This window comes from Eubalaena glacialis, chromosome 3, assembly GCF_028564815.1.
Source record: "Eubalaena glacialis isolate mEubGla1 chromosome 3, mEubGla1.1.hap2.+ XY, whole genome shotgun sequence".
NCBI lineage: Eukaryota > Metazoa > Chordata > Mammalia > Artiodactyla > Balaenidae > Eubalaena > Eubalaena glacialis.
The window spans coordinates 169,383,062-169,409,840 of record NC_083718.1 but is presented as its reverse complement, the minus strand read 5'-3'; the positions used below and the strand labels follow the sequence as shown (position 1 = coordinate 169,409,840).

Sequence of the window (26,779 nt, the reverse complement as noted above, 5' to 3'; positions counted from 1 at the left end):
GAATTCTATTGTTTGATTGAGAGGATCCATGAGTCACATTCTTTAATCTTTAGAGGACTTTTAAAATCAACTGAACAGTGCTCTGAGGTACCACCTTAGATCTTTCTTCGATCTTAACAAAGGCTTTTACAGCTACTCCCTTGACTTCATCTTTAGACTGTGTTTTCTGGCATTTAATCTGTTCTCAGAGCCATTTCTTAATTTTAGCATCATTTACCACTTGGAGAGGCTAGGACTTTTCAAAACCAGCAAGCTCTGGTTTCCTTTTGTTTAACAGTCCTTGCTTTGGTTTAGCTCTCTCTTTCATATTTTACAAGTGGCAAGAAGATACCAGGTGACCCCTTCAACACTCTGCTTGGAAATCTCCTTAGCTAGAGTACCCAATTCACTAGGTACATTTTCTACTTTTTGCCTTACTGTAGGCAACAGTGTTGCTAAATTTCTGCCAGTACATAACAAGGACACCATCTCCTTCAATGTCCAGTAAGATTTTTATGACTTTCCTTTAAGTCCTCATTTACAGCTTCCTCAAAGGCAATCAGGACTCTACTATTTTTGAAAGGCTCAAGATTTCACTAACACTTACGTACAAGTCCTTCCAGCTTCGACCCACTGTTCAGTTCCAAAGTCACATTTTTAGGTTTTTGTTATGGTAGCACATTTTTAAAAAAATAAATTTATTTATTTATTTTTGGCTGTGCTGGGTCTTTGCTGCTGCGCAGGGGCTTTCTCTAGTTGTGGTAAGCAGGGGGCTACTCTTCGTTGCGGTGTGCAGGCTTCTCATTGCGGTGGCTTCTCTTGTTGCAGAGCACGGGCTCTAGGTGCGCGGGCTTCAGTAGTTGTGGCTCACGGGCTCTAGAGCATGGGCTCAGTAGTTGTGGCGTAGGGGCTTAGTTGCTCCATAACATGCGGGATCTTCCCGGACCAGGGCTCGAACCCGTGTCCCCTGCATTGGCAGGCGGATTCTTAACCACTGCGGCACCAGGGAAGCCCAATGGTAGTACTTTTTTTAAAAATAGTTATTTTATTTATTTTTATTTTTGGCTGTGTCAGGTCTTCGTTGTGGCATGCGGTATCTTCATTGTGGCATGCAGGATCTTTTTGTTGCGGCACACAGGCTCTTCATTGCAGCATGTGGGCTTCTCTCTAGTTGTGGTGTGTGGGTTTTCTCTCTCTAGTTGAGGTGTGCAGGCTTAGTAGTTGTGGCGCACGGGCTTAGTTGCCCCATGGCATGTGGGATCTTAGTTCCCGACCAGGGATCAAACCCGTGTCCCTTGCATTGGAAGGTGGATTCTTTACCACTGGACCACCAGGGAAGTCCCTGTTATGATAGCACTTTTAATCACCACAATCTGTATAAGTTGTCTATTGCTTCATAAAAAATTACCCCCACAACTTAATGGCTTAAAACAACAAACATTGATTACTTCACAAGGTTTATCAGGGTCAGGAATTCAGGAGCAGCTTGGCTGGTTGGTTATGGCTCAGGGTCTCTCCTGAGGGTTCAGTCAAGCTGTTAGCTAGGGCTGCAGTCAGCTGAAGGCTTTTCTAGGGTGGGAGGATGCACTCCAAGATGGATCACTCACATGGCTGTTGGCAGGAAGCCTCTGTTCATCTCCACATGGCTGCCTGAGCATCCTCAGGCAGTTGGCTTCTCCCAGAGCAACTGATCCGAGACAGAAAGAAAAAGCAGGACGCTGCTTTCCCCTGTATCACCAAGACTCTGAAATCCAACACTATCATTTCTGCTTTATTCTATTATTTAGAAGCAAGTCACTAAGTCCAGCTCACACTCATGCAGAGGGGAATTAGGATCTACCTCTTGAAGGGAGCAGTGTCAAAGAATATGTGGGCATTTTTAAACCAACACACCTATCCATACTCTTCTCTTTGCCCCCCCCACCAATTTCAATGGGGATAGCAGTGTTATCACTTTTCTGATCTAGGGGCTGTTCCTCTATTTGAGATGTTGATCTTCTTCTCCCTGAATTTGTAGAGATTCAGCCACTATTAATTGTTCCTCCTGAATATTCAGTATCTCCCTCTCATCTCCATGCTTTCCATCATCATTAAACATTTTAAAGTCTTTTATGTATATCCCCTTCTAGCTAATACCTTGTCTCTTTGCCTGGAATAGCTTTAAAACATAGCCCCAAATTCTCTGACATTCTTCCCCTTAAGAGATCGCAGCTATATCCCCTTCTTCTTAAATCTTGGTAGGCTTGTGACTACTTTAACCAATGCAACATGGCAAGTGAGGCAATGCAACTTCTGTACCTGGGTATAAAAGATTGTGCAGTTCCTTCCTAGTTTTCTTGAAATACCCCCTCTTGGTATGCTCTCTCTTGGAGACACTCCCTTTCAGAACCCAGCCAGCATGCTGCAAGCTCAAGTCACATGAAGAGGCCATGTGTAGGGCTCCAGATGACAGTCACAGCTGAGCCTAGTTTTCAAGTAGTCCCAGTGAAACAGAGCAGACACTGTGGGGCTCTTGGGCACAAAAGTCTTTCTGTGTCCCCCATTTCTTGATTACAGGAAATAGGCTTCATTCAGCCTCCATGATCTTCCCTGCGTTCCAATGGGCAGGTTCAAACAGTTGCTAATCAGGGAAGGGAGGGGATGTGGAGACAAGGGAGGAGCGTCAAGAAACAATAGTACAGCCTTGGGGCAGGGTCCTGGTTCCTCCTCAAGGGCTATACATAACAATGTCTTTGAGTTGTTTTGAAGATACTAAAACCATATAAGGTGAAAAAATTTAACTGTATGCTGTCCACAGGCACACAGACCCCTTCTGGTTGGAACCAGAAGGCTGATGGTGCTGACTCCCAGTTGCCTTACCACCAACCAATCAGAAGAATGTCCACAAGCTGATCATACCCTCCTCTTTGAACCATTACTGTAAAACTCCTCACTATCCCCTCCAGTTCGGGACACACAGTTTTGAGGGCATTATCCCTCTGAGGGCCCCTTTGCTTGGCAAAGCAATAAACCTATTCTTTTCTACTTCACCCAAAATTCTGTCTCCGAGATTCAATTCGGTACCAGGGTACAGAGGCTGAATTTTGGCTACACCAGCCTTGGTACTAGATCTGTCAGTGAAGAAACCTCCAGGTGATTCCAGTTCCCAGCAGTTCAAGTCACCCTCAGCCATTTGAGTCTTCCCAGCTGAGACTCCAGACATTGTGGAACAGAGACAAGCCATCTCTGCTGTGACTTGTCAAATTCTTGACCCATGTGTTAGGGGAACCACTGACTGAAACCGCCTGGTCTGGCCAGACAAGATAGTAACCACTTGCTTGAGTTATCTTACAACAGGAGGTCCTGGTAAGGAATGTGGAACTAACAAGCTACCACCAACCAGAAGAATTCGGGAAAGGTCAAAAGGAGAGAAGAGATGCCAGTCCATATCTCCTACCAACCTCTCAGAATCCTTCTCGTTGGAATCCATCTTGGCTGAGTGATGCGCGCCACCAGGAAGGACCCTGAGTCAGAATGATTGGCCAGAAACTAACCCGGAAACTAACCCCATTACCATAAAACCTGAGACTGAGAGCCACGTGGTAGGGCCGTTCTCCTGGGTTCCCTTACCCTGCTGCTCTCCACCTGGATGCCCCTTCCCAGTAAAGTCTCTTGCTTTGTCAGCACTTGTGTCTCCTCAGACAATTCATTTCCGAGTGTCAGACAAGAGCCCACTCTTGGGCCCTAGAAGGGGTCCACCTTCCTGCAACACATGGAATCCATGAGCATAATAAAATAATCTTTGATTTATGCCACTATGTTTGGGTTGACTTTTTACACAGCAATAGTAATTGGAATATCACCCTTTATAACCAAATCTCTCAAGAGTTGTCTATTCTCACCATCTCTATTTCTTCATCCGCACATAGTCCGATAATCTGGATTTTGCTCCCTTCTTTCAAGCTTAATAATGTTCTCTGAAGTCAATGATTTCCAAGTTGTTAGATCTAATAGACTTTTTCTCTTAGACTGCTAAGAGAAGTATTTAACACTATTGTCCAATTCTCCCTTCTTGAATTACTCTCTTCTAGTTTCTGTAACACCACACTATCCCACATCTCTTCCTTCTACTCTAGTCACTTCTTAGACTCATTTGCAATTTCACCTTCCTCTAGCCAGCCACTAGATGATGAAGTTGGTGATGCTTGGTTCTTAGTTTCTTCTCTTACTTCATATTCTCTTTTCTATCTATATTCATGGTTTTAATTCCCATCTATACAACATTGATGACAACATTTTACCTCCAACAATTTTATCTATTAAGCTTCAGGCCATATGTCCAAATGCCTTTTAACATTTTGTACTAGTTAGTGTTCTTAGTTGCACAGAGACTGGCCTTGGCTGATTTAAACAGAAATGAATGTATTAAAAGTTCACAGAATCACAGGAAGAGCAAAGCACAGGGATTGGAGCCTATGCTAACCAGGCAGAAATAGCCAAGTCATACCACAGAACTGGTCTGGTGAGGATACCAACACTGCTCTCAGCAGAGCCATGGCAGCTGGTACCACTGATAGCACTGGCACTGGACAGGGGATACTGCCACTAGCGGCACTGCCACTGTGGCACCTGGAGATACTATCTTGCTGCAACTATCACCACTGCCAGAAAAGATTCTTTGAGTTTCCTGCTTCTCACAGCTCCCTCTTCAAAGTCCCTGGTGGGTGCATCCGATTATCAAAGTATAGATCCTGGCCATTGTCTTAGCCACAAGGGATTCTGGGAAAGCAAGTCACTGGCATTTCCAGATTCTGTTGCAGAAGGCAGATTCCACCTCCTACCAATTACTCATAATGTAAGGAATTCTCCAAATATATAAAGGAGTTGCAGAAGCTAGAGGGGGAAGTTGAGGGAAAAAAAATCCCATTACTTCTTCCTTGAAACAAAGAGTTTATCACCCATCTGATGTGCTCTCTTGAGGAACAAGTTTGTAGAATTCTTTTGCATGTTTTAATTAATTAAGGCTAAAAAAACAAAACAAAACAAAAAAAACCCTTTTGCTATAACAATGCCCAGGTCTTTCTGGGAGAATTCTCAATGGGGATGCTAGCAAAAGAGTTTGAGTACATCCAACACTCCTGATACCAAGTGGCTTTCAAACACGTTTTCAATTACCTGTTCAGAATGTAAGGAAATGCAACTAAATAGGAAAACAACTCAAGAGTAATACAGAAGTGACATTAAGAGATAGTTGTGAATATTTTGTATCCTTCTAGTAGAGAGTATGATCCTCAAAACGCATAGCTAATTATGATCAAACCAAAGTAATAAACTTTGTCCAGTATAACTGAGTATGACATAAGAGAGAAATCCATCAAAAACTAAATGTTTTGAAAATTTGAGTCTTTTTTTCAGTTTTACTGTATCACAGTACTTTTCAGTACCTGATCCCAACATAAGGAACTAGAAAACTAATTTAGTTTATAGAATTGTTTCCGTAGTAACAATGAAAATTCAGTGACTTAAGATTTTAGCAAATATATAACCTGACGTCAGAACTCTAAATATTAGGGACATAAATATGTCAGAAGAAAGGCTTGATATACAATGAATTTTTGTATTTGAAAACACAAAACCTGCTATTCTTACTAGTTTTATATTTTCTCTGAACTTAACCAAGAGTTATTTTCTCTTATCTCAGCTTCTTGGGTTATCCTCTTCAAAGAAAATGCTTGTGACCTGTAGAGATTTAGAAAAGGTTATCCCCGACTAAAACGAGTGCTTCAATAAAGGGAAAGATTCTGTGCAGATCTCTTCCATTTGACGTTGCTAAACTTAAGTACAATAATGTCACATGTACTTACACAGTAATTGTGGGCACGCCTAAGTCCCTCCCTCTTTCCTAAACCAAATTCCCCAGATCCTAGAAATCCAGCCCTTCTGCCCTCCGGAGGCGCCTTTCCCAACGTAAAGTACAATTTAAAATTTAAGCTCCTAACTAAATAATGACTCTGTAGTCAACTGCTAGGGGATCCGGGCACCCCAGTGCCTCTGGAGGGTGCAGCGGGGTGTAGGCAAGGGCAGGGGAGTGGGCGAAGCTGCTGGTTGGTGCCTGAAATCTGTGCGTTGCCCCTTTAATTGTGTCCCCAGCCCTCGGGCGTTTCTGTCCAACGCCCACGTCAGCAAATACCTTTTGTTTCTCTCACGTTGGGGCTACTTGTTTTAGGGCGCAAAGGAACGGCTTCGAAAGGGGGTATTTCCCCTGCCGAGAACCGGGAATCTTACCCCGGCCCGCGCACGCGACCCGCCGGTGCGCCTCGGCCCGCGGTAAGTGGCTGCGCGCGGCGCGGGCGGAGGGCGGGCGGGGCGTCGGGGCAGCCCGGGACGGGCCCGCGAGCCTCGCTGCGGGCGGGGGCGCGGGCTAAGGCGCCGCGGGCTCTGGCCCCGGGCGGCGGCAGCGGCGGGATGCGGCCCGGGTGCGGCGCCCCCCGGACGTCCCCGGCCCGGGAGAGCGGCGGGAGGCGCAGAGGCGAGCGGGCGCCATTTGCAGCCCGGGGCGCAGCGGCGGCGGTGCGTCGGCTCCGAGGGTCTGGAGACGGTCACAAAGGAGGCGCGGCCGGCCGGCGCAAAGGACCCGGCCTCGGGACGGCGGCCGGCGAGGAGAGGCGGGCGGCGGCGGGGCGCACTGGTTCCCGGACTGCGCGGCCGCCGCGCCTGCCCAGCCGCCCGGCCCTGCCCGCCTGCGCGCCCGGGAGGGGCAGCGGGACAATGGCCGCGCCGTCGCCGCCCGCGCCCGCCCGGCCGCCCCCGCCGAGCGCCGCGCCCGCCTGGCCGCCCGGCCCGGCTCGGCCGCGGCGCGGGGAAAGGCGGGAAGGCGCGCGGAGCCTCCTGGCGGCGGCGGCTGGAAGGCGGCGCGGGGCCGGTGCCGGGCGTGTCTGGAGCCGTCGGGCGCCGCGGACTCCCGGAGGGTCGGCGGCTGGCCGGGCTCGGGCTGCGCGGCGAGTGATGGATGGCCCGCGGGATGGGGCGGCCGAGGTCTGGGGCTTCACCCCTTCGGCCCCCGGCGCTTCCTCGGGAAGGTGGCTGCCTGGGCAGTGGTCCGAGTTTCTCCGTACATCCTTCATCCTTTGGTTTTATATCGTGATGCGACAGATCCGAGCTTAGAACCCAAGGCAGACTTACTATACCTAACAAATATTGTGCTATAATTATTGTTTTATGACGGACCCACATAGACGCACCTCCTACCTATGCAGACGGCATCTTTTGTAAATTAATAGCGGTTTGGCCCCTTCCCCTTCAAATGTGCTTATTTATTATTGATTGTGTCAGTAGCCAGGCTCTGTATCGTTCAAAGGCGTGTTTTTTTTTCCCCCTCCCCTTTTTCTTTTTTCCCTTTTAAATTGAGATATAGTAGACATACAACATCGTGTTAGGTTTAGTCCAAGACGTGTTTGGAAGCGGTAGATTCTCACCTATTGGGCTTTTAAACTACACACGTCAGTATTACTTCTGTTCTTAATAAACGTTTATGTTTGCAGAACTTTAGTAAATGGAGTGCTTTCGCCTATATGAATTCACATAAAACAACCACCCAGTCAGGCTGATGCTTTTTCCACTTTCTAGGTGAGGAAACGCATTAAGCATTTAAGCATTAAGCCAGGTGACCGGTGGCAGCCTTCCAGGCTCCACTTGGAGGCGCCCTTGCCTCCTGTTCTTGCTCTTTACTTCCTCCTAAAGTCACCTCCAGAGTCTTCCAGTAACCAAGTCATATCGCTACCGTGCTCTAAAGACCTTAACTGATCTTTATCAGAAACAAGTCTAAAATCCTCAGCAGAAGAACCAAGGCTCAAACTTCTGTAATCTTCCCCAAGCCTCAGGTATGGTTGGGTTTGTGAGACCCCTGGAACAAGAAGAGCCCTTCACTGATAACCGGGGATCAGATATCTTTATTCCTGGGAGCACCTCTGGCCACACAAGCAGTAATTGGGAAGTGAGAATCTAACCTGCCACCCTTGGCCAAATGGGCATGTTTGGGTTTGGCTGTAAAATGTCAGAAGGAGGCATCATGAGGACCTAGGCTTCTTCCAAGTCATGTAAATTTCCAACCCCATGAAAGACGGCCCTCTGCCAGACTTTATCTCATGGCCTTGAAATCACCAGCTCTGCTGTTGATGATTTCAGCCCCAAAGTTTGTAAGATAGGGTAATACTTGATTCATCCTATATCATTTAAATCTTATTTTCTAGATAAAATGGAATTTACATCTAAGAGGCTCAACCTTTTCAGTGACCTAACTATATGTTTATAATATTTAAAGGATTTGGTGCAAGCTTTTTGATGCCCTTGAGGGAAGTTTTTGTCACTTCTTTGCTCAGAATTGGTCAGTGGCTCCCCATCTTCAGTGGCTCCCCATCTTACTCAGGCCAAAAGCCAAAGGCCCCTAAGTAGTCTACAAAGTCCTACAGGAACTGGTCCCATGATGTCCTACCTGCCTCACAATCTGTCCTTCCTTTCTGACTCCATCTCTCATTGCTCTCCCCAGCCCTCCTTGATGTTCCTCCAATCCTCCTTGCCTGCTTCACCTCAGAGCCTTTGCACTTGCCGTCCCATCTGCCTGGAACACCCTTCCTCCAGGTGCCCAAATGACTCTCTCACCTCCTTTGGTCTTTACTTTAAATACCATCTTCTCTTTGAGACTTTCCCAAATACGGTTTTGATTTTCTTAAACACTTTTATACTTAATTCTGAATCTCTCCAGTGTTAAAAGATATTTATCCATACAGTTACCATGCCAGTTTGCTGAAGTTCCTTATGGCCCAGAGATTTATGCTAAGAAGGCTAATGAGATTTGTGTTGGTGACCCTGATGGGACACACTAAATTCTTAGTTAAAAACTATGTGCCTTTATAAAGATGGTCTTCTATCCCACAACCTTAATTGGAGTTACACTCGTTACCTAAATCTTTCGTGTGCTTGTGGAAATTCATGTCTTTTCCTTCTGTTCCAAAGACCTTTGCACTTAATGGTTTCTAAAATATGTAATTGTCTTTTTCACCCACCTTTAAAGATCTTTGAACTTGATGGGAATCAATTCTTTAATATTCTTAGAACTATTATAGATATTAAACTCTTATAGATATTTTAAATGTTTCAAATTGAATTTGGACTGTCTATGTGAACTAGTACAACTAGCTGTTTCAACTTATAAGGTCAATCTACTGAAAAGAAAATTTGAAACATATTACCCATTTCCATGACTTAATCACATATTTTGAGAATAACTTAAACCTTTTCTGGTGACTCAAGAGTACAATTATGAATGCAGGTTATGTTAATGCTTTGTAGTATTATCAAGTTGTAACTGATCCCAATTTATAGGACAATTCCTATTTTCTTGCAAAGGTTCCTGTTATCACTTCTGTTATTCACTGTCCTCTGCCTGAATTTAGTTCCTCTCCATTTCTTGCTTTGACAACTGCATCAAGCCTTTAAAATGATCTCGCTGGCCCTGCCTCTCCCACTGTTTCTCTTCCTCCATGCTGTCTCAGGTTTTCTTCTGGGTATACAAATTGGATCATCATAACAATAATATCTTATATTTATTGAGCCCTAACTGCACGCTAGGTATTGTGCTAGGCATTTTGCGTACATCAGGGTCAGAAGAAAAGTGCAAGACTTAGGAGTGCTGGTTTGGGGTCAGTCAGCCTGAATTCCAATCTCTGTTCAGCTGCTCCTTGCGCAGTCTTGGAGAAGATTTTCTTTTCATTTCTCTGTGCCACCAATTCTTGATCTATACAATGTGAATCACAGCAGCAGTTACCTCCTGAGGCTATTGTGAGGACTGAAATAAGATAATGAGTGTAAAATGCTTAGTACTGTGCCTAGTAAACATTCAAATATTAGCTATTTAGTTTTATTAAGATATAACTTCTATACCATAAAATTCATCCTTTGAAAGTGTACAATTCAGTGTTTTTTAGTGTATTCACAAAGTTGTGCAACCATCACTACCCTCTAATTACAGAACATTTTCACCACTGCATAAAGAAACCCCATATCCATTAATAGTCACTCCCCATTCCTGCATCTCCCTAACCCCCGACAACCACTAACCTACTCTCTGTCTGTTTCATCTGCCGATTCTGGACATTTCCTATAAATGAAATCATAAAATATATGGTCTTTAGTGACTTGCTTCTTTCACTTAGCTTGAGGTTTTTAAGGTTCATCCATGTTGTAGCAGGTAATCAGTTCTTCTTTCCTTTTTATGGCTGAATAACATTCCATTGTATAGATCTACCACATTTTGTTTATCCATTTTCCCAAATGTTGATGGACATTTGGGTTGTTTCCACTCTTTCCCTATTATGAATAATGCTGCTATAAACATTTGTATACAAGTTTCTTTGGAGACATATTTTCATTTCTCTTGGACATACACCTAGGAGTGGAATTGCAGAGTCCTTTGGTAACTCTGTGTTTAATCATTTAGGAACTGCCAGACTGTTTTCCAAAATGGGTGTACCATTTTACATTCCAACCAGCAGTACATGAAGGTTCTGATTTCTCGACATCCTGGCCAACACTTGTTATTTTCGTGTGTGTGTGTGTGTGTGTGGTAGTCATCCTAGAGGGTGTGAAGTCGTATCTCATTATGATTTTTACTTGCATTTCCCTACTGACTACTGATGCTAAACATATTTTCATGTGCTTATTGCTGTTTGTCTTAATTTATTTCTCATTGCTGTTAATCTTATTTATCTTAGCTATTATCTTAGGTAATCCTCTTAACAGACTTCCTTAGAGCCTTTTAACAGTCAGTATCCCCACTTTACAAAAAAGAAACTGATGCTTAGAATTAAGCAACTTGACTAAGTCACATAGCTAGTCATTGGTGGACCTATAACCATGTCACTCTTCTTAAAATCCTTCAAAAGTGCCCCAAACCTACAAAAGTGGAGGGGCTTCAGGATCTGGCACCTACATACTGTTCTCCGTTCATCTTCCACTGTCCCTCCACAGACCCTGAGTCTCTAGCCATAGCACACTTTTTTTGAAGAGGTCATGCTGTTTAATACCTGTCTGTGCCTTTGCCCTTGGTGCTTCTGTTGAGAATGCCCTTTGTCCTCTTTTTCATGTATGAACTTTTACTCATCCTTCAAGACTCGACGGTTCTGCCTTTTGGAAACTTTTGTGGACACTCCCAGGCAAAGTCATTTGCTTCCTTGGTTTTATAGTTTACTTCTACTAGGAGTATTTTCTTTCTCTCTCTTTCTCTGACTCTTTCTCTGCTGATAGACATTGAGTTGTTCTAGAGCACTGATCTTTGACATGTCATCATCTTTGTATTCCCAGGGCCAGGGATAGCCTGGCATAGAGCAGATGCTCAATAAATAGGTATTGAATGAATACATTTCAGTTTGAATATCTGACCTCATGAAAATAGAATTAAAAGATTTTTTCTTAAAAAAAAGGAAGAGAAAATATGTATAGCTGTATGAAGTTCAGAACAGTGTAAACCTAACTACTGAATCAAAGGATGAAGTTGCTTTCTTTCAATTGTTGTTTCTAACCCTTCAGTAAATCTGCACTGCTTTGAGTCCTGGACTCTCAGCAGCATCTGAACCATCGAGGGTATAACAAACACCTTTGTTTAGGCTTCAGGTCCCTCTATCTCACTGGCATTGTTGGATAAGGCGCAACACAAGGTTCTTACAATTTCAGAATATTTGGGGGAAACTTTATTCCGAATTCTACAATATATTTTTTATCATCAGAAGACACTTCTGCAAACCAAACCAGGCCATCATTTTATCTAAGACCTTCTTAATATGTAAATTAGAATAGTATTCTAAGCCTAAACATTAAAATTTTAAACTTTGAGATTGCAAATCTTATACACATCTCATTCTTATGAAACCTCCTCTGTGATAACATTTTAAAAACAACCTAAGTTTTGAATAACACAACAACCTAACTGTCTGTTAATGGATGAATGGATGAATAAGATGTGATATATATATTATTATTATATATATATTATATGATTGTATATATACTGGAATAATATTCAGCCATGAGAAAAAAGAAATCCTGTCATTTGTGACAACATGGATGGACCTGGAGTGTTTATTATGCTAAGTGAATTAAGCCAGACAGAGAAACACAGATACTGCATGTTATCACTTATATGTGAAATCTGAAAAAAAAAAAAGTCCAATTCATAGAAGCAGAGAGTAGGAAAGTAGTTGTCAGGGACTGGAGGGTAGGGGAAGTAGGGTGAGGTTGGTAAAAAGGCACAAACTCTCAGCGATAAGATGAACAAGGTCTGAGAATCTAATGTATAACATAGTGACTATAGTTGATAACACTGTATTGTATAGTTGAAATTTGCTGAGGGAGTAGAGCTTAAATGTTCTCACCAAACAACAACAACAACAAAAGATAAATATATAAGGTGGTGGATGTATTAATTAACTGGGAGGGATTAATTAATTAATTAATTAATTAGATGGGAGGAATCCTTTCACAATATATATGTATACCACGATGTACACTTTAAATATCTTACAATTTTATTTGTCAGTTATATCTAAATGAAGCTGAAAAAAAAACCTAAGTAACAAACACCCTGGTTCATAGAGCATAATTAATGAGGTAACATTTGAAATGGGAAAATGGCAAAAATTGTTTCTAAGGAATAACTCTTCCACACTGTTGGTGGGAATGTAAATTGGTACAACTACTATGGAGAACAGTATGGAGGTTCCTTAAAAAACTAAAAATAGAACTACCATATGATCCAGCAGTCCCACTCCCAGAGAAAAACATGATCCGAAAGGATACATGCACCCCAATGTTCATTGCAGCACTAATTACAGTAGCCAAGACATGGAAGCAACCTAAATGTCCATTGACAGAGGAATGGATAAAGAAGATGTGGTACATATATACAGTGGAATATTACTCAGCCATAAAAAAGAATGAAATAATGCCATTTGCAGCTACATGGATGGACATAGAGATTATCAAAGTAAGTCAGACAGAGAAAGACAAATATCATATGATATCACTCATATGTGGAATCTAATTGTTTTAAAAAAGAAACAAATGAACTTATTTACAAAACAGAAACAGACTTACAGATATCCAAAACAAACTTATGGTTACCAAAGGGGCAATGTGGAGGGGGGGAGGGATAAATCAGAAGCTTGGGATGAACACACACACACTACTATATATAAGATAGATAACCAACAAGGACCTAGTGTATAGCACAGGGAACTCTACTCAGTATTCTGTGATAACCTATATGAGAAAAGAATCTAAAAAAGAATGAATATATGTGTATGTATAACTGAATCACTTTGCTGTACAGCAGAAACTAACACAACATTGTAAATCAACTATACTTCAGTTGCAAAAAAAGAATAACTCTTCCTTAGGGTGAGGTCTACAATAACTAGTTAGAGTAACTAATTAATTGACTAGTTAGAGTAGAGGTTTGCTATCCTCAGGTACACTGTGGTTTTGAAATGATCATTCTCTCTGAGTATACAAATATGGGAACCAAATTTTTTCTGTGTCCACTTTTGTATAAGTTAGCATTCTTTAGGCTACAAGAAAATGTGTGGTAATAAAATTCTAAAATGTTTACATTTCCTACTCAGTTAAAGCAGTGTTTTAAAGTGGCCTGCATAATTAATAATAGTGATTACTATTATTACTTTAATAATAACTAACATCTCTCAGGGGCTTGTTGTAAGACAGCCACTGTTGTAAGCACTTTACTTAGATTATCTTTTCATTTACTGTGTCACATAACTCTAGAAGGTATAGGTATTATTACTAGTCCCATTTTACAGATGAAGAAACTAAGGCACAGGGAGGTTAACTTCCCAGGGAGGTTAATGTGTGGCAGAGCCAGAATTTGCACCTAGGCAGTCTGATTCCAGAGCCTGTTCCGGCAAGCACACTGCCCAGTACTGCTGCTCACAGACTGATCACCCTTCTGCTTACATTTTGAGGCAACTGATGTGCTAATATGTCATCTGGGCCTAGTTGCAGGAAAGAGCAATCGCTCTAACATTTTAATTCGTTTGCAGAATCATTGGAAGGGCTGAGAGGAGTGGGCTCTGGGCTGGGCCTTCAGAAATTATTCCCAGGACCAGACTGCCAAACAGGGCCTCCAGGGGAGGGAATCGGGAGGCCACCACTGGCACTTCTGAGTTCCAGATGACATGGCTCACTGCAATTCAAGGGTCAAGAAATTGCTATTCTGAAACTGCCCCTCAACACCCACCAACTGGTCACGGCTGTCTCCACCAAACTTGTCTCTTGACAGCCATGAGGCTCTGGACACTGGAATGCTGCAGAAAAACCCAATGTTTCCATAAATGTGCTTGCCAGCATTAACAGCCAGAACAGCAGAAAGATGGCTCCCACCTCATTTCTGCCTTCCAAATCTCACAGAAGAACATCTGATGGATGGGCCCCATTTCACATGGGGAAACGTAACTGTAAAGGAGTCTGGGAAATGGTCTTTTTTTTTTTTTTTAAAGTACAAACAGATTATTTTTAAAATTTATTTATTTATTTATTTTTGACTGTGTTGGGTCTTCGTTTCTGTGCGAGGGCTTTGTCTAGTTGTGGCAAGCGGGGGCCACTCTTCATCGCGGTGCGCGTGCCTCTCACTATCGCGGCCTCTCCTGTTGCGGAGCACAGGCTCCAGACGCGCAGGCTCAGTAATTGTGGCTCACGGGCCCAGTTGCTCCGCGGCATGTGGGATCTTCGCAGACCAGGGCTCGAACCCGTGTCCCCTGCATTGGCAGGCAGATTCTCAACCACTGCGCCACCAGGGAAGCCCAATGGTCTTTTTCATTTTCCACAAGGAAGTTAGAAAGGATGCTGGGGGTTAATACACAAATCTACTCTTAACTAATTTCTGTCAGGGTAGAACTTGGTTATCACTAAAACTGACATTTCATCAAGTATGTATAAACTGTTTTGGGTACAGACTATGTTCAGAAGTCAGTTCTCTTAAAAAGCCTCAGAATTAATTTTGCTTGCCACTGTACAGACCCAGTACACTGGACAGTGCTAGTTAGTGCTCTTAAGTAGCATTGTTGAAATAGTGACATTAAAGCTATCAAAGTGAATACCCTTTACTAAGTGCCCTCCTTGCTCACTGGGGCTAGGGGTAGATGAGCTTTTAGGGTCGGGAGGAATTGTTCTCAAAAGTTATTTGTTTTGTTCCTCCAAGTACAGAATCCTAGTTTACCCCTAAATTAGATCCTGCTGTTTTAATTATGGGTATTTCTTAAAATCCTTTTCATAGCCAATTCTATTCTTTGCTGTACTTTAAATGTAAACACATAAAAAGTGTTGATAAACCACTGTCAGAGGTTTGCTGCTTCCCAACTCCATCACCTTTTGCTCTGTTTGTTTTTTGTCCCTTTATTTAAAAAACAAAATTTAAAAATCTCACATTCTTCCTACCTATAAAGACTGTGGGACTTGTTTCTTCTTAAATAAACTTTGCCAATCATAAGAGGAAATCACATTACACTTTATGGAATACTCAGATCATCTTGGCTATTTTCTCTTTTGGTTGCTGTTCAAAAAAATTTTTTTTGTAAACTTCTAGGTCAGTGTTTTAAACAGCAGTGTTTTGAATGGTTTAAGTTGCCAGAATTTAGACCTCCTCATGAGTGGGTAGCTGATGCATTTGTTTTACTAACTAAAGTATATTTGAGCAGTTTTCTTTTCTCTGGTGGTGTTTTCAGGATGCTCATTTAAAAGTTATTTCATTTTGTTTTCTTCTTTTTACCTCCCTGTAGTTTTAAAATTTTCTGTAAGTATATAATACTTTTATAATCAGAAAAAAACATATTATTTTAAAAAGTGATTTCATTAATTTAGTCAAAATTATTTTGGCGGGAATTCTTAGCTTAATTCATTGATTTAAAAAGCATTAAATTCATTTTTCCACTGCCTATGGACATAAAGCTTTAACAGTCACTACATTAACAAAACTTCACGGTCAATGAACAAAATAGTTGAACAGATTTTTTATTTTTTGGTAATGAACAAGGTTTGGAATATAGTAGAAACTGAAACATTTTTCATACACGTTGTTGCAGCTCCTCTCGCAAATTGTGGTACACTGTAGTACAATCTGGCAAATCGAATGATAGATCTGGGTGACTGCAGTGGGGCTTTCTGAACATATGTAGTAGGACTTTTTTCCCCCACTTCCCTCTTAACCATAGTTTTAAAGAAATGTTTAACTTTTCAAGTTGAATCTTTAAAGCTATTCTGTTTGGTTTTCTTGCAAATCATATTGATGCCACTTGCAGGAAAAGAGTAATAGAACATATGTTGCTGTCTTGGTATTTCATCTATTGGCCTGCCTTTGAATAGCTGTTGTCTTAAGAAGTTTACTTTATTCTCAAAGTTAAAAAGTATGTTTGCTTTCAGTTTGCCATAATATATTTTAATTTTGGAAATCTTTTCTTGCAGATTTTAATTTTAAGGTTTGGGTTATAAATAGGTAGATAGGTGGATAAGATTCCCGTCAGCTAATATTCTGTGCCAGATGATCTATTTTTATATGCTAAAAAATGATACCTGATAAATGCTCCCATATAATTTATTTGAATAAATATTTATTATGTACCTTAGCAGATGTTTCTGTCTCTTATTACAAAAGTTCATTGTAAATAGCTCTTTTCTGTCTCTACAGGACAATCCTTCATACACAGACTTGGAATCTTCCCTTTTTTTACTCCATTCAATCAACTTAGCAGGGTTTCAAGAGCAGCATTTATAAATTACCAGGTATGAAAAATTTTAATTCTTGATGTTATACCTGACTTAAATATATAGATAAAAGGTAGAGTTTTGCAATTATAGATTTTATGTATCAGAGTATGGGTTTATTGCTTGAAAAGTCACTGTATAAAACATTCAACATTCTGATTTTCTTGGCCAGGTCTCCCTGTTTACTTATGGCTAAATTTTTAATTCATTGCCTATCTTGTGTATGTATTTCTTCCATTCTGCTTTAATCAAAGACTCAAATTTACATAAGAGCTGGAGTTTATCTAGACCAATACCCTCAATTTGCAGAGAAGGAAATGAAACTTAGAAAGGGAAAGTTACTTGTCCATGGACATATAGCTGATTTAGTGATAGAACTAGTGTCAGAACTCTGATCTCCCAGCTCTCCCCGAGACAGTGTTGAAGGAGTATAGCTCATCAGTTACATCCTGCAGCTTTGGAGTCACTGTCTGGGTTAATATCCGCCCCCCCCCCCTTTTTTTTTTGGCCTTGCTGCGGCTTATGGGATTTTAGTTCCCCAGCCAGGGATTGAACCTTGGCCCTCAACAGTGAGAGCACAGAGTCCTAGGGAGTCCTAACCATTGGACCGCCAGGGGATTCCCTGGGTTAATACCCTTTTCTGTAAAATGGGGCTAGCAATACCATCTACCTGATAGGTTGTTGTGTGTCGAGATTCAGGAGACAGTGCACATTGCTACTATTATTATTGCTGTGGCCCTTTCATTTCTCACCGTGTTGACCCGTTCACTGCTTCTTAAAGCTCCCCACCCTCGGTGTACATGTCACATGCTCTCCTGATTCTCCCTGTAATTCTCTGTCTGTAACTCTGGCTTCTCTTCCCCATTCTGCTCCACGGTCGGAACAGTCCTCCTGGTTCTCACCTCAGCCCATATTTCCTCTGAGCCCCTTCATCTCTATTTGCAAATATCTCCGACGTCTCCACCTTCAAGTCTGACTTCCCCTCTTAAACTTCAGACTAGCATTTCCAGTGGCCCTCTGGCCACGGCTACCTGATTTCCCACTCACATCAAACACCATGTACTTAAAACCAAAGTCATTGCTTTTTCTCTAACCTGGCTTTCTTCCTCCTGGCTTCCTAATTTCTGTTAGTGATACTACTTAGAACACCTATGTTTTTAAAATCGCTTTGTTCTCTTTATGTCTCTCTAGCCTTCCACAGCCAATTACAAATCGTGGTACATTTTGGTACAATTAGGCAAATCGAATAAGAATTAAAAGAGCTCTGGGAACTACAGTGGGGCTTTCTGAAAATATGTAGTAGGATTTTTCAGTCAGCCATCAAGACCCATGGATTTATTTCCCATTCAAGACATTTGTATCTTTTCCTTCCTTCCCATTCCTGTCATCATCACTGTGTTCAGACCAGTAAGCAGATTGACAATTGCAATAGTGTAGCTGTTTGTTCATCTGGCAGTAGCTTGGTTTGTTCTCTCTGTCTGTCTCTCTCTTTCTCCCAAGAAATACGACCTCTTAACGTTTCATAATGGAATGTCATCTTGTCACTTGTTCATGTAGCACGTGAATCTTGACTTAAGTAGACACAGAATATCATTACTCTGAGAGCTCCCAAGATATCTTAATCTTGAATTACAACCTAGATCTGGCTAAATATGAGACTGATAGTTAATATTGCACCCACTTGTTTGACACACTTTAAAATTTTTATTTTTGAGTATATATTCATATGATTCAAAACTCAAAATATTGGGACTTCCCTGGTGGCGCAGTGGTTAAGAATCCGCCTGCCAATGCAGGGGACATAGGTTCGAGCCCTGGTCCAGGAAGATTCCCACATGCCGCGGAGCAACTAAGCCCGTGTGCCACAACTACTGAGCCTCCGCTCTAGAGCCCGTGAGCCACAACTACTGAGCCCACGTGCCACAACTACTGAAGCCCACGCACCTAGAGCCTGTGCTCTGAAACAAGAGAAGCCACCACAATGAGAAGCCCGTGCACCACAATGAAGAGTAGCCCCCACTTGCTGCAACTAAAGAAAGCCTGCGTGCAGCAACAAAGACCCAACGTAGCCAAAAATAAATAAATAATTAAAAAAAATTTTTTTAAAAAACTCAAAATATTAAAAAAATATACCATATAAAGTCTCCCTTCCATCTTTGCCTCTGTCTCCCAGGTCCCACCTTGCCTCCAACTGGCAACCATCATCCTGGGTTTCTTGTTAATCCTTCCAGAGTTTCTGCTTTTTTCCCTTGTATTTTGTGTATGTATACACACACACACACACACACACACACACATATACTCTGTTCCTTGCTTTTTAAAATTTTTTTATTATTTTTAAAATTTATTTTTACTTATTTTTTTGGCTGCGTTGGGTCTTAGTTGCAGCACGGGGGTCTTCATTGAGGTGTGCGGGATCTTTTGTTGTGGTGTGGGCTCTTCGTTGTGGCATGCGGGTTTTCTCTCTCTAGTTGTGGCACATGGGCTCCGAGGTGCGTGGGCTCTGTAGTTTGCAGCAGGCCGGCTCTCTCGTTGAGGTGTGCGAGCTCAGTAGTTGTGGCACACGGGCTTAGTTGCCCCTCGGCATGTGGGATTTTAGTTCCCCGACCAGGGATCGAACCCACATCCCCTGCATTGGAAGGCGGATTCTTTACCACTGGACCACCAGGGAAGTCCCTGTTCCTTCCCTTTTTTAAAAAAACTTAACTATGTGTATCATGTGTCATATGTGTCATGTATGTATCATAGCCATCTTTCCATATGACTGTCCTCCCCTACTGATGGACATTTTTCTAGTCTTTTGCTATTCCAAACAGTGCTGCAGTGAATAACTATGTACATGTGTCACTTTGATCATGTACCAGTATACCTGTAGGATAAATTCCCAGAAGTGAAATTGCTTGGTCAGAGAATATATGCATTCATAATTTTGAGAACTGTTGCCAAATTGCCTGCCATGGGGTCATACCAATTTATATTCCTGCCAGTGAAGATTGAAAGTGCCTGCTTTCCCACAGTCTTATCAATATTATCAAATGTTTGGATTTTTTTGCTCATTTGAGAGAGGAAAAATGAAACATCAGTGTAGTTTTATTTTTATTTTTTTTCACATCTTTATTGGAGTATAATTGCTTTACAATGTTGTATTAGAGTATAGTTTTAATTTGCATTTATATTTTTATGGCTGAGGTTGAACATCCTTTCATATGATAAGGGACATTTGTATTTCTTTTTCTGTGAACTATCCTTTGTCTTATTTTATCTTAGGTTATTGTGCCAATTTCTTAGAAGCTTGGTGTATATTATGGAGATTGCCCTTTCTCTAATAGACATTTTTGCCATGTTGTTATTTGTTTTTTGCCTTTTTGTGATTTTTTTTGCCATACAGAATTTTGTTTTATCTTTATGTAATTAAATGTATCAATCTTTTCTTTTATGGCTTTTGTATTTTGAGTCATGGTTATAAAGGCCTCTCCCACTTTGAGTTTATAAATCTTCCAAATTTTCTCTTAGCATTTTTATGGCCTTATTTTCACACTTAAGTCTTTGATCCATATGTAATTTATCCTGATATGCGATGGGAGGTGAAAATCCATCTTAATTTCTTTTTTCAGAAGGCTAAAAATTGTCCCAGTGCCAGTTAGTAAGTTGCTCATATTTTTATTGTTCATCATATATTAAATTCCCGCATATACTGGGGTACATTTCTGGATTTCCTAGTATACTCCACTGGTCTGTCCTTCTCTCTCTTTTTTTTAAAAATAAATTTATTTATTTATTTATCTTTGGCTGTGTTGGGTCTTCATTGTGGTGCGTGGGCTTCTCATTGTCATGGCTTCTCTTGTTGTGGAGCATGGGCTCTAGGCACGCAGCCTTCAGTAGTTGTGGCATGTGGGCTCAGTAGTTGTGGCTTGCGGGCTCTAGAGCTCAGGCTCAGTAGTTGTGGCGCACAGGCTTAGTTGCTCCGCGGCATGTGGGATCTTCCCAGACCAGGGCTCGAACCTATGTCCCCTGCATTGGCAGGCGGATTCTTAACCACTGTGCCACCAGGGAAGTCCCCCCGTCCTTCTCTTTATGACCAGCATCACAGTTTTAATTATTGATGAAGTATCAATATGTAATATAATTGAATATCTGTTGGTGCTAATTCCTGCTCTTTGGTATATTTATTTTTCCATAAAACTTTAGCATCAACTTGTATTGATCTTAAAATAACCTGCTGGTATTTTTATTATGATCATGTTATATTATAAAATAACTTAGGAAGAACTAACATCTTAATATGTTGAATCTTCCTGTTTGAAGGGTTTGATTTTCCATAGTCTTCTCTGGTGTCCCTTGGTTTTTTTCATGAGTAGTCTTGTGCATTTCCTGTTAAATTTATTCCTAGGTATTTTTTATTTTTGATGCTATTGTAAGCAGGAGTCTTTAATTTCATAACCTCCTTCCCCCTGTGAATACTCTTTTTTTTTTTTTTAATTTATTTTTGGTCGCTTTGGGTCTTCATTGCTGCGCACGGGCTTTCTCTAGTTGCGGCGAGCGGGGGCCACTCTTGGTTGCAGTGCTTGGACTTCTCATTGTGGCAGCCTCTCCCGTTGTGGAGCATGGGCTCTAGGTGTGTGGGCCTCACCAGTTGTGGCTCACGGGCTCAGCAGTTGTGGCACGTGGGCTCAGTAGTTGTGGCGTGTGGGCTCTAAAGCGCAGGCTCAGTAGCTGTGGCGCACGGACCTAGTTGCTCCGCAGCATGTGGGATCTTCCTGGACCAGGGCTCGAACCCATGTCCCCTGCATTGGCAGGCGGATTCTCAACCACCGCGCCACCAGGGGAGCCCTGAATGAATACTCTTTTTGTTTGTGGTAATTTTACAGTTGATTCTGTTGCATTTTCCAGGTATACAATCATCTTATCTGCAAACAATGGTAATTTTACCTCCTACTTTCCAGTGTTCCTTTCTGTAGTTTCTTTCTCAAGTCTAATTGCATTGGCTAATGTCTCCAGAACAGTGTTAGATAATATGTAGTGGTAATAGAGGGCATCCTTGTTCTGTTGCTGACTTTACTAGGATGCTTCTATTAAGATGCTGAGTTTGGGGCTAAAATAGATATATTTTATCACCAAAAAACTTTTAATAGATTGTAGACCAGACTCTGTGCCATAAAATGGGGATTAAAAAAAGATGAGTATGACTCCACCTGCCTTCAAAGAGTTTACAGGAAAAGACAGACACAAAAATTAGTGTGATATGTGTCACAGTAAAGTTATGTATAGTACACAGTGGGAACACAAAAAAAAGGTGATAGCTAATCAGCTTGAACCCCATGTCAAGATAAAATTCCAAAGAACAGTGTACTCAAAGCATATTAGCTTAGCTTGCTTTTGAAATGTTTTTGTTGAATTAATTATAGTATGTCCTTGACTTTATCTTATTTTTATTTTTTAAATATTTATTTATTTATTTAGGCCGCACTGGGTCTTAGTTGCAGCATACGGAATCTTCACGGGGGCATGCAGGATCTTTAGTTGCGGCATGCAGACTTCTTGGTTGCGGCATGCGGACTTCTTAGTTGTGGCATGCAGACTTGTTAGTTGCGGCATGCATGCGGGATCTAGCTCCCGACCAGGGCTCGAACCCAGGCCCCCTGCATTGGGAGCGTGAGTCTTACTCACTGGACCACCAGGGAAGTCCCAGGACATCCTTGACTTTAGAGGCAACATATAGGGAAAGTCATGTAAAGAACCTTTGTTAGTTCAGGACTTCCCTGGTGGTGCAGTGGTTAAGAACCTGCAAGCCATTGCAGGGGACACGGCTTCGAGCCCTGGTACAGGAAGATCCCACATGCTGCGGAGCAGCTAAGCCCATATGCCACAACTACTGAGCCTGAGCTCTAGAGCCTGAGAGCCACAGCTACCAAGCCCGCCTGCCACAACTACTGAAGCCCATGCGCCTAGAGCCTGTGCCCCGCAACAAGAGAAGCCCACGCACTGCAACGAAGAGTTGCCCCTGCTTATCGCAGGTAGAGAAAGCCCACACACAGCAACGAAGACCCAATGCAACCAAAAATAAATAAATAAATAAATATATTTATTTATTTATTTATTTTTAAAAAAAAAAGAACCTTTGTTAGTTCAGTAAGGACACTGGTGAAGATATTTATTGAATGTCTACCACATCCCAAACATTAAACTAAGGTTGGGCATACACATAGACATGGTCTGTCCTCATATGGATATTATTCAATACAATGTAGCAGGGAAACATACATCAGAATAGGCAAATAAAATGCATTCCAGCACTTGCCATGGCATACATGTATACAGTACAATGGGGCATGGAGGAAATAGCAATTAACATGAGCCCAGAGGGGACTTCCCTGGTGGTCCAATGGTTAAGACTCCACGGTTCCAATGCAGGAGGCGCGGGTTTGATCCCTGGTCAGGGAACTAAGATCCCATATGCCACGTGGCATGGCCGAAAAACAAACAAACAAAAACACGAGCCCAGGGAAGTCAAGGAAAGCTTCCCAAAGGATGCTCTGTTTGAGCTGACTCTGAATGAAGAGTGAGAGTTTCTCAGACTGAGAAGTGTGGTTTTATTGTAGCACAGGAACAATATGTACAAAAGCTTGGGGGCATGAAAGGTATAGCGTGCCTGTGAATGGCATATAGCTTAAGAGTGGGAGGTGAGGTAGCTGGTGGGAGATGAGAGTGCAGAGATGGGCAGAAGCTGGGTCGTAAAGGGTACTAAATCCATTCATAGAAATATGGACTTTATCCAGTAGGCAGGAAGGAGCCACTAAAGAATTCTAAACAGGAGAATCTGGAAAGATAACATACTTCAGGGTGGATTGAAGGGAGAAAGATAAAAGGCAAGGAGACCAATTAGGACGTTTATTGTATTAGTCCAAATATTCTCTATAATGAAATTTTATGTCCTCATAATAATTCACATACAAATTCCTCCTAAAAGTTAGTGCCAGAACAATGCTCATTTCTACTGGGCAAATGATGTGAGCACTATATAAATTGTTTGTGTTTCTCTGTTTTTTGCTTTTGCCTTGGATTCCAGGACAAATGGTGCTAAATGTCAACCTACAGAAACCATCTCATCTCCATTTAAAATTTCTAATTTCTATTGTAAAATATGTTTCATATATATGTATTTAAAACTACTTTAAATCACTTTAAAAAGGATGTATTATCCTTTTGGAAAATATAGACAAATATAAAGAAACAATATAAATTCCTGAAGTCATCTAGCCCCGCCTCTCCCCAAGTGTATTCACCCTAAGTCAATGACATTCTGCCTCTACCTCAACTGCAAATAGAACTCGTTACTTTGCAAGGGGGCAAATTCTGTTGTTGAACAGCTTAACCCAGTATTTCTCAAAAACAAATTTTTTTTTACCGAAACCCACAGTAAGAAATACTACATTTTACATCTTGACCCAATACACACATACCTGGGATTCTGCTTATTAATCTCTCTCTCTATCTGAAACAAAAAATTCATATAAGAATTCTTACTATTTGCAATAAGCTCTACTATTTTAAATTCTATTTTGTGTTCTTTAAAATCCTAACTAAATTGATTTCAAAACCCACTAATGGACTGAGACAAGCAGTACAATAACCATCGACTTAAAACTTTCCAAACCTTAGTTTGCTTGCATATAAATATGAAGGCACTAGATCAAGACACCTGAGTTCAAAAAAATCCCATCAAGTTCTCATTTTTAAGAAACTGTTCTTTATCCTGAGTTAACATCTGTCCCCCTTTAGTCCTATCCATCCGTCCTTTTTGCTTTTCAGAACTACACTGAACATTTATTCAACAAATATGACTGGGCATCTGTGTGCCAGACATGCTCTGTGCTAGGGATGCTGAGGTGAACAAAACAGTCAGCCCTTTTGGAACTTACGTTCTAGTGATCAGTCCAGAGGACTAAGTCTACTGGAGCTGCTAAAAGAATAATTCTACTTCCTCTTCCACATAATTGTCCTTCAGTATTGGAAGACAGCTATCATGTTTCCTTTTAATCCTTTCCCCTGGTTTCTAAACTGTGCCACATATGACATAGTTTCTATGACGACAGCTATTGAGCCCTAGTGATCAACTGAAACTTCCCACGCTAAAGATGGATTTGTCAAGATAACCTCTGATAGTGATATTGAAGCAAAGATTTGTGTAAAGTTGGGGAACAAGTTATGTGAAGATCTGGGTGAAGAGTGTTCCCGACACAAGGGCCATCAGGAGTGCATTGGCCCATTGGGAAACATCAAAACCAATGAGGTTAGAGCTAGGGGCAGGTAGAGGGAGGAAGGGAAATCTTGCAGCCCTTTTAGACGAGGGTGAAGATTTTGGCATTCTTTCTGAGAGGGAAACCATTGGAAGTTTTTTTTTTTATATATATAAATTTATTTATTTATTTAGGCTGTGTTGGGTCTTCGTTTCTGTGCGAGGGCTTTCTCTAGTTGCGGCGAGCAGGGGCCACTCTTCATCGCGGTGCGCGGGCCTCTCACTGTCGCGGCCTCTCTTGTTGCGGAGCACAGGCTCCAGACACGCAGGCTCAGTAGTTGTGGCTCATGGGCCCAATTGCTCCGCGGCATGTGGGATCTTCCCAGACCAGGGCTCGAACCCGTGTCCCCTGCATTGGCAGGCGGATTCTCAACCACTGCACCACCAGGGAAGCCCCCATTGGAAGTTTTGAGTAGAGGAATGATATGACCTGACTTACATTTTAGCAGATCCCTCTGGTAAAAGCAGAGAACAGAAAGGAAGCTAAGGCAGTAGTCTGTTTATTCAAGTGTTCTTTTATGATCCTCATTACAGAGGTTTATCATATTCTTCATAAAGTTTCTGCGTATTTCTTGTTAAAATATTTAATTTTCACTATTTTGCAAGAAGAACCTTCCATTGCATCTGATAACTAGCTACTCATTTTTTGTGTATTCACTTTGTGTATTTTATAACTGGGATATCTTCCCAAATTCTCTTGTTTCTAAGGAGTTTTTTAAAATTGACTTTATTAAGGTATAATTCACATACAATAAGATGTACCGGTTTTAAGTGTACAAGTTCAGTGGGTTTTGATATGTATTCATGTGTAACAATCAGCATAAATAAGATATAGAACATTTCTATCACCCAGAACTTCCGTCCTATCTTTTTTTTTTCCCTCATGCCTTTTTGAAGTAAACGCCCCTGTCTCACTCTCAGCCCCTGGCAATTATCAGTCTCCTTTCTGTCACTCTAGATTAATTTTGCCTGTTTCTAGAATTTCATGTGACTGGAATCACACAGTTTGTACTGTTTTGTGTCTGGCTTCTTTTGTTGAGGCTAATGCTTTTGAGATTCATTCATGTCATTGTTTGTATCAGAGGTTTGTTCCTTTCTGTTGCTCACTACTATTCCATGGTATGGATGTACCACAATTTATCTATTCACCAGTTGATGGACATTTCTTTATAGATCAGGGCTAGTATGAATGAAGCTGCTATGAAGATTCTTGTATTGATACAAGTCTCTTTGTGGACATATGTTTTCATTTCTCTTGGGTAAATACTTAGGAATGGAATTCTTGGGTCCTAGAGTAGGTTTAACTTTATTGGAACTGCTAAACAGTTTTCCAAAGTGATTGATTGTACCATTTTACATTCCCACCAGCAGTGTATGAGATCCACTTTCTCCACATCCTTGTCAACACTTGGTACTGTCAGTCTTTTTAGTTTTAGCCATTACAGTGGGTGTGTCATTACCTTTCATTGTTCATTGTGTAAAACCACAATTTGTATTTCCCTAATGATTAATGATGTTGAAATTTTTTCATGGCTAATTTGTGTATCTTTAGTGAAATATCTGTTCAGATCATTTGCCAATGAGTTGTTTGTCCTATTATTGAGTTTTTTGAAGTCTTTATATATTCTAGATACAAGTCTTTTGTCAGATATATGTATTGCAAATATTTTATCCTAGTTCATGGCTGGGCTTTTCATTTCC

The 26,779-nt window shown here is 41.4% G+C and overlaps 1 protein-coding gene across 2 annotated transcripts in view; it reads left to right on the top strand.

The window, feature by feature from the left end:
• The first annotated feature begins 5,897 nt into the window (after positions 1–5,897).
• ZBTB8A (zinc finger and BTB domain containing 8A) overlaps positions 5,898–26,779 on the top strand; it is a 53,786-nt gene continuing 32,904 nt past the window's right edge. Inside the window, exons 1-3 of one of the 2 annotated variants that reach the window (XM_061184537.1) lie at positions 5,898–5,925; positions 6,185–6,285; positions 16,706–16,800. The gene's annotated coding sequence lies outside the window, so the exon portion shown is untranslated. The remainder of the gene's footprint in view (positions 5,926–6,184; positions 6,286–16,705; positions 16,801–26,779) is intronic. The other variant, XM_061184538.1, reaches the window with a different exon arrangement.